We start from the raw sequence: 8799 nt of genomic DNA on the forward strand, positions 1-8799 counted from the left end.
TCTCCGTAGGTCCCTTTCACTCTTAAAGGTATCTGCTTTATGAACCTAAGTTCGATTTGAGCCAGGCTACCCACGTTACTAATTTCTAGCTAGCTTTTGGGTCAAGGCCCATCTCCATCTTAGACGAATCATTTAATCTTTTCCATCCTCACTATTTTTGTCTGTGAAATGGGGGTTCTAATACCAACCCTGAGATGTTTTGTGAGTACTAAAGCGTTAAATGAGGAAATGTCAGTGGAAGGACGTTGTTGCTGTAAGTCTGTCTGAGTGTGCGTGTGACACCATTGACAACTTGAAGTCCCCTCGGTCCCCTGTGGTGCTCTCCGTCCTCCTTAGAATTTCCCCAGGTTCAGTCCTCACCAGCTTGGCTCCCGGCCTGCCTCTCTGTCTGCCCTCTGGGCATCGTGCTCAGGTGTTCGAGTTCACCTTGTCCCAAAGACTGACCGCCTCCCAGTGTCTCCCTCACCTGTGCCTCCACGGCCCGACCTGGCACGCTGAGCCCCCCTCACCTGTCCCGTAGACCCACCCAGTCCCGAATCCTCTGGCTCCAGCCCACCTGATCCCTTCGTTTCCATTTCAACTTCTAAGCTGCTGCCCAGCCCCCCACAATCTCAACCCTGCATCTCTGCCGTAGTTTCCTTTCAGGCCTCTCTGGGGTTGACTTTTGAAAGTTTTAGTCAAGCTATACCAAACCGTTAATATCACTGATAATAAATTACTGTTAATAAAACCGATCCCGTTAGTTAGTTCCCTACCCAGACACCTTTCGTGCCTTCCTGTTGTTCTCTGGGTGAGGGTCAAGCTCTTGGCTCCTTTTTTAATGCTCCCTGTAGGTTAGATGTTTTATATACTCTGCCTGCTTTGTGGTGATCTTCTCCGAACTTGCACTGCAAAGTAAGCTCCATGTGGTCAGAGACGGCGGTGGCTATCTGGTTCACCAGCACATCCCTAGCACAGTGTGGCACTTTACCACGTGTTTGCTGAATGAATGAGCAGGTTCGTGGATGGCCAAGTTAATTTCTTACCCACTTTCTGCCTAATTACACTGCTTTCCTGGGGGTGTTCTTTTCTCCTGAAGAGGCCCAGCAAATCAAAAATCCACCTTGTGCATCCCAACGCGATCCCTCCACCTCCAGGACGTGTCTTTGAATTCTCACTGCCCTGAACTCACCTCTTCGCTATCCACATCAGCATTTCTCTTTTATATTGTTTAGTTAAATCCACGTGTGCAGGTTTTATACATCTAGTTTATAGTCTCCTTGAGGGCAGGGGACTAACTCTCTTTGGTCCCTCCCGTGGTGCTTAGAGTGGGGTGGCACTCTGCGAGGCACTGAGTTGAAGTGGTAAGGCTGTACTCGCTTTGCATTTCTGGCAGCAGATCCTTCTAGAAGGATGTATTAGAGTTGATGAGTTATCAGTTTGGAAAATCTACATTTTCACTTTCGAAAATCGGTTAAAGTCAGGTACAGGAGGAAGAGGACAAAGGAAAACGCATGACTTTCCGCTGGGGCCAAGTGAGCCAAGGCTTGTGGAGAGCGAGGAGGGGAGGCCCACGTCCCCTGCTGGGCCTGTCCTTTTCCGTCTGGCAGCTATTGATTATCTTCCTCTCCTGTTTCTTGATTGCAGTGGAAAAGGTTACTTGTTTATCATCTCTTATTCTAGCACCAGTAATGACATTTGCAAAAGTAAACAAGCTTCAGGTGGATTAGATTTTTTTTTTTTTTTTTTTACAGTTTTTCTTTCGTCAGTTAAATAAGGCTGAATTTCTGCAATAGACATAGGTCTCACTTGAAGTCCTGTCCTACTTGAGATGCTCCTTACAAAGATGGCTCGGGCAGAACGAGCTAGTACCGTCTGCTCTGTGCCCGACGTAGAGGCTGAGTCCGCGTACGTCTCCGGGGTCTGTTACTGTCCGCAGACGGGCCCCGTGTATTGGGACTCACTTGCAGGCCCTGAAGAGATGTTCCATTCGTCTGTGCAAAGGGTAGAGGGCCGCGTTAGGCAGGGAAGACGCCATCACAGCGTGGCCGGGCCGTGTGTGAGTGCAGCTGTATCGAGCAAAGCTTCAGACCAGTGGGAGCCTTTACAGAACGAAGTGGGAAATTTTCCCAAGTCGGGCTCGGTGGATGCGTTTCAGTGCCTGATAAGTGAGTGGCTTCGTCCCAGTGAAGTCATGATCTACTCAGTGACACCAAGTAATCTCGAACACTCTCTCTTCATTCAGCAGCTCTTACTCAGCACAAAGCGCCCGTGCTATCTTGGCGTGAACTCTGAAATCTTTTTTTCCCTTTAAATTGTGTGCGTACCAAGTATCATAAAAAATTACAGGTTTTTATTAGCCGATACAGTTTATTTCGATTAGATTGTCGTGGAACATATGGACAGTAATGAATCTTCAATTGTGGTAATTAGGCAGACTTCCCAAAATCCAGTAGAATATAGTTTGTGGACACTTAGTTGCTGAAATACAGCAATGCAGATATAGCCAGAAAGTTGGAGCTTGAAATTACAGGCTTCGGCAGCAAATATCCTGATGGCTTTGCCGTCCCTAAAGTGAACGTAAATATAGAGCGTTATTAAGTTTTTGTTTGTAGGCTCTGTTAGGTCTTCAAAGGGTTAAATTAATAGCATCACTGTGGTAGTTACACATGCTGTGCACCAAACCTTTTGGCTCTTGGCTTGCCCAGCACATGGTGGGACTGCACTTCCTGGCCCCCTCGTGGTTCAGTGAGGCCCTGTGACTAGTTCTAGCCAGTGATATGAGTGGAAGTGATGTGTGTCACACCTGGACTGAGGCGTTTAAATGCCAGTGGGAGCCCAAGGGTGGCTGGCAGTGGTTCTGAAGGGTAGCTGCTCTGTCATCTTGGGACCCGAGGACATCGCCAGGCAGATGCCGACTGACCTGAGACAGACGTGTGAAGTGAGAGGCACAAACCTCTGGCATGTGCCCGCTGCTCATTCCCACAGCTCCCCCAACTCCAACTGTTCTCAACTTTCTGATGTCAAGACCCCTTTATGTTCTCAAACTATCGAGGGCCGCAAAGAGCTTTGTTTCCGTGGGTTATAGCTACTAATCTTTCATTATAAATTAAAATTAGATAATTGGTAAAATGTCGTAAAACAAGACACAAAGTAAACTTGTATTTCAAAGAAGACTTAAGGGTTTCAAATGGCTATCGAAAAATAAGCTACGTGTATAGGTATATGTTATATACAGATATCATAGCAGATAAGATGAAAGATAGCTAGTGAGTACACAGTAAAAGAGCTGAGAACCTCATGTTTCTACCCTAAAAACACACCTTGGAAATTTCTAGAAAACATAAGAATACACATGTATGCATTTCATTAACCATCAGAACAGTGATGTCACCACATATCATGTGGTCTCAAGAAAATCCCACTGTATAGTCATGAGAAAATGAGGAAAAGGAAAAAAACAGCTTCGTTTTAACCTGTGGACCCTCTAAAAGGGCCCCGGAAGTCCCAGGGGGCCCCCGGGGTTCAGACGCTGATGGTCCCTACATGGTGCAGCTTGAGAAATAACAGCCGAGGGGCAGTACGCAGTCAGAGTGCGCGCCGTCACACTCCCTGCGGAGACGGCCCCTTCACTAGAATTGAAATACGTGAAAACGGAGCGACTTCGTCAATTGCATGATTATTTAAAGGAAGCAAATGATGAAATTAGAGTTAGGAGACTTTTCTAGGCATGATGATGCCACAGCAGAAATCAGAAAAGACACAACTGATAGCTTTGATTTTGTAAAAATGAGTAACTTCTGTGTTTGTTAAAGGAAAACTAAAATCTTTTAAAAAATCATAAACACAAAAGACTCAAAAGGAATGTACAATATGTTTATTTGATAAAAGATTCATATTTCTAATATATTAAAAGAATCCTTGGAAATTTTTTTTTTTTAAAGATGAATACCCTAATAGGAAAACAATACAGGAAACAAATAGGTTATTTCATAAAAGAAGAAACGTAAAATGCACATTATATATGGAAGAATGTTCACCCTCCCTAGTAGACAAGTGCAGTTTAAAACAGGGTACTCTTTTTGTCTGCCAGACTCTCTTCGTCTACAAAGGCTTTTTGCCTTTTTAAAGACAGTCCTCAGTGCTGGCGAGATGAGATGCGCTAGCCCGCCCATCTGGGAGACAGGTTTATTCCCCGGGAGAACCAGAGTCTTTGGAGCCCAGACAGAGACACGGGAGAGGGCAGGGGTGGCACCCCATCCGAAGCAGGGAGAACGAACGTGAGTGTCCACACCCCGCAGGAAGGGGCTCCGCCTTCCGCCTTCCTCTTCCTTGTTCTCTGAGCGCTTTCTTGAAGGAACTCACCCGACAGGGAGAAAGGACTGCCACAGGAAACTTCCAGGTCCCCTCGCAGGCATTTCCCAGAGACGCTCATCGGGTGACAGGGCCGTTCACACATACAGAGCTTCCAAACAGCTTCGTGGTGTCTCACTGTTGGTATCCATCGATTGCCACCAGAGAACATCGGGTGTGAGAGAAGGTGCCAACGAGAAATTCCGAGGTGGTGCAGACAGCAAAGGGCAGCTGGCAGGGAGCTCGAAAACCAGACGGCCCTCAGAGGGGTGGTATTACGTGTAAGGTGTAAGAGTAAGGTGATTCTTTAAGGAGAAACCCACAGAAAGAGCTAGACATTAAAAAATGAGATAACAAAAAAAAAGTTCTATAGAAGGGGTGGAAGGTAGAAAGGAAATATGCACAAAAGTAAAATTTTAGAATTAGAAGATCAACTCTTAGACATTAAATAAAGTAAAACGAAGGGGACATTATTAAACAATATGAGAAAACTTCTCAGAATTAAAAGATGAGAGACTGTACTAAAAGGGCCAATCAAGTAACCAGCTCCACGGACGGGCGGGGGAGGGACTGGAATTAAGGGAAGTCATAGGTTAAAGAGCCCTAAAAGTTTCCAGAGGGACCGTAGCTGTCTCCCCAGCAGTCCTGTGAGCTAGAAGACAGTGGAGCAGTTAAAAATCCTCAGGGAAAAATACTTCTGAGCTAGCATTCTACACGCAACAGCTAGTTATCAAGTACAAAGGTAGCATATAAGAACATTTTGAGAGATGCAAAGTCTAAAACCTGTTACCTCCCAACCAGTCTTTGTAAAGAAAACTACTAGGGGTTGAGGTCCACCAAAATGAAGAAAAGCAAGAAAGAGAAAGGCGTACGATACAGACCAGAGGGGACTGACCCAGGAGTTACCCGCCCTGGAAGATGGTGACAGGAAATGGCCCAGTGAAGTGCGTTTAGCGTCTAGTCTAGCCTAACATCAATCCCGAACAGAGAGCTGTGGGAGGAACGCCTCTTAGAGGGGAAACGCGGGATCGATGAACTCTCTGCGTTTGAGAGGTGTTTACTTCGCGGAGTTGGAGAAGAACCTGTGTTAGATACGTAGAAAAACTAAAGCAGATGGCAAGAATGAGGCAGCTCTTCCCTCCAGGAAAAATCAAAAGTTGCTCAGGAGAAGAAATGCGATCATAGTGTACTGTCGGATTCAGCTTTGGACCGTATCTACACAGTCACATGTTTTTGATTCACGGTTGGTCGAATCTGTAGATGGTAAACCCGCGGATATGGGGGGCCGGCTGTATAAGCATATTCAGAAATATAAATGAGGAAAAAATGCTAAAAGAGTTGCAAGTACTTGCATCTGAGGAGTGGGTGAATGCTGTTTTTGGTTACAAGTCTAATAGTCCTATTTATAAACTTTATGTAATCCTTATTGTTCCTATGGAATCAGCAGTAATAGCCCCACTTTCATTTCTGAGTTTAATGAATTAAATCTCTCTTTCTGCCCTTAGTCAATCTAGCTAAGGTTCTGAGTCGATCTTCCTGAAGGACCAACATTTGGTTTCATCAATTTCCTCCATCTTCCGTGTCTTGATTTCATTTATCTCTGCTCTAATCTTTATTATTTCCTTCTGCTGGCTTTGAGTGTAGTTTGTTCCTTTGTTTCTAGTTCCTTTACTCGTAAAATTAGGTTGTTGATTTGAGATCTTTCTTGTTTTTTTACTCGAAACATTTAGAGCTGTGAATTCCTCAGCACTGCTTTCGCTGCATTCCATAAATTTCGGTCTGCTTCATTTATTTTCATTTATCTCTTGAGTATTTCCTAATTTTCCTTGTGATTTCTTCTTTGATCCATTGGTTATTTAAGCATGTGTTGTTTAATTTCCACAAATTTGAGAGTTTTCCAGTTTTCTTCCTGTTGCTGATTTCTAAGTAACTTCATTCCACTGTTGTTGGAGAATATATTTTGTAGGACATCTATACTTCTAAACCTGTTGAGACCTCACTTGTGGCTTCGCATATGGTCTGTCCTAGAGGATGTCCCAAGTGCACTGGGCAGATGGCGTGTCTGCTGTTGCTGGGTAGAGTGTCTGTGTCTGTCAGATCTAGTTGGTTTAAAGTGTTTTCAGGTCCTCTGTTTCCTTTCTTATCTTCTGTCTGGTTCCGTCCATCCAGGTTGAGATATCGGAGTCTCTATCACCATGAAACTCTTTCTCCTTTCAGTTCTGTGCATTTTTGCTTTGTATTTTTGATGGTCTGTCATTAGGTACGTAAATTTTTATGACCGTTATATCTTTGCTGTACTGAACCTTTTATTAATCTATCATGTCCTTTGTGTCCTCTAACCTTCTTTGATTTACTGTCTATTTATCTGATATTAGTACAGCCACCCCCGTTATTGATTACTGTTCGCAATGTCCATTTTCATCCTTTCACTTTTAACCTCTCTGTGTCTTTGAATCTGAAGCGTGTCTCTTATAGACTGCTCACAGTCAGCGATGTTTCCCTGATCCACCTGCCAGTGTCAGCCTTTCGACGGAGACGCTACTCCAGTGACCTTCACAGTGACTACTGATAAGAGGGCCTTGTTCTGCCACTTTGCCGTTTTGTCTTCTACGTACCCGATAGCGTCTGTCCCCCGTTTCCCACATTACCGCCCTTGACATTGAGCCGATTTTTTTTGTCCTGAAACGTTTTCCCTTCTCATTTCCTTTTATGTATGTTTTATCACTATTTTCTTTGTGGTTATATTTAACATATTACATTACATTTAATGTCCTAAAGTTTTAACACTCTAATTTGAATTTATACCAGCTTAACTTTAGTAATGTACAAAACCTCTCTTTACAGCTCCATCCTGCCTTTCAGTTGTTGGTGTCATAGAATTACGTCTTTATGCACTGGGGGTCCAAACAATATATTAATAATTGTTTTTTATATGCATTAGTGTCTTATTAAATTATATAAAAAAACAAAATGTGAAGTTACAGGCCAAAGTTACAATAAGACTAGCTTTTCGACTAATATTTTAAGTGCATCAGTCTCATAAATTATGTAGAAAACAGAAAGCGGAGTTACAAACCATTTTTACAGAAATACTAGCTTTCGTGATTGCCCATGTATTTACCTTTACTGAGATTTTTATTTCTTCATTCAACTTTGAGAGACAGCAGTCCCCCCCTTATCCACGGGGGATACGCGCCAAGACCCTCAGTGGATGCCCGAAGCCACAGATAGCACCGAACCCTGTCTATGCTTTGTTTTCTCCTATACATTCGTACCTATGATCGAGTTTAATTTATAAATTAGGCACAGGAGGAAATTTACAACAATAACTAATAATAAATAGAACAATTCTAACAATATACTGCATGAAAGTTACACGAACGTGGCGTCTCTCCCTCTCCACAGTGATTTTTATATTTCTCAGTCCAGACCTGTTCCTGCACCTGTGTAACCTTCCCTGACTTGCAGTAAATGGCCTGATGTCCCTCGTTTCAAGGGATCCCTTGCTGAAGTCCTCGCAGACGCTCAGTGTTTTCTGACGCAACGTGCTGCCGTCAGTTGGAACACGGTTTCTGTCCGTGTCTTCCACCCACTGATTTAATGCCTTTTCCATCTTAACTAAGCGCTTCTCATGCAGTGTGGCTGTAGCTTTGCAGTCTGAGGTACGACAGCAAAGTTAGTATAAATTTCTTTCTTTCTTCTTCAAAAGTTCACAGAAGATTCATCCTTACTGTGGATCTTAGCAACCTCAGCACAGGATTTTTCTTTATTAGGTCGAGAACGTTAACCTCGAAATTTAAAGGTAGCGCTTCATGGCTTCTCTCCGGCATATTCGAATTGCCAACACCATGGCTCTTGCACTTAGGGGACATCATTAAGTAAAATGAGGGTTTGTTGGGCACAGTTCTGTGATGCCACGACGGTCGATCTGATCCCCAGGGTATCTGCTGATGGACTAATAGGCAGGGAGCGTAGACGACGTGGAGACACCAGACAAAGGGGCGACTCACATCCTGAGTGGGACAGAGTGGGACGGCTCAAGACCCCGTGACACTGCCCAGAGCGGCACGACTTATACCTTATGAGCTGTTTATTTCTGGAATTCTTCATTTAATATTTTCATGCCGCAGTTGGCCGCGGGTAACGGAAACCGCTGATCGCAAAACCGCAGATAAGGGGGGACCAGTGTACAACCCCGTGCCCCTTCGTTTCAACCCCTTGGGCATTTCTGGCCAGGCGCTCCCTTAGCTCGTGTTTATCTGGGAAAGTCTTCGTTTCTCCCTTGGATATGATGCAAGTTAAGGGTCAAATTTTATTTTTCTGTATATGGTTGTTCACCTGTAACATCATTTATTGAAAAAGACCATCTTTTCCTCATTGAACTTCCTCGACACCTTTGTCACAAATCCACTGACCATCCAGAAAGGGGTCTGTTCATGGCCTTGCTCGTGGTCCATTGATTTGTAT

Source organism: Pteropus vampyrus, unplaced genomic scaffold (genome assembly GCF_000151845.1).
Source record: "Pteropus vampyrus isolate Shadow unplaced genomic scaffold, Pvam_2.0 Scaffold142, whole genome shotgun sequence".
Classification (NCBI taxonomy): Eukaryota; Metazoa; Chordata; class Mammalia; order Chiroptera; family Pteropodidae; genus Pteropus; species Pteropus vampyrus.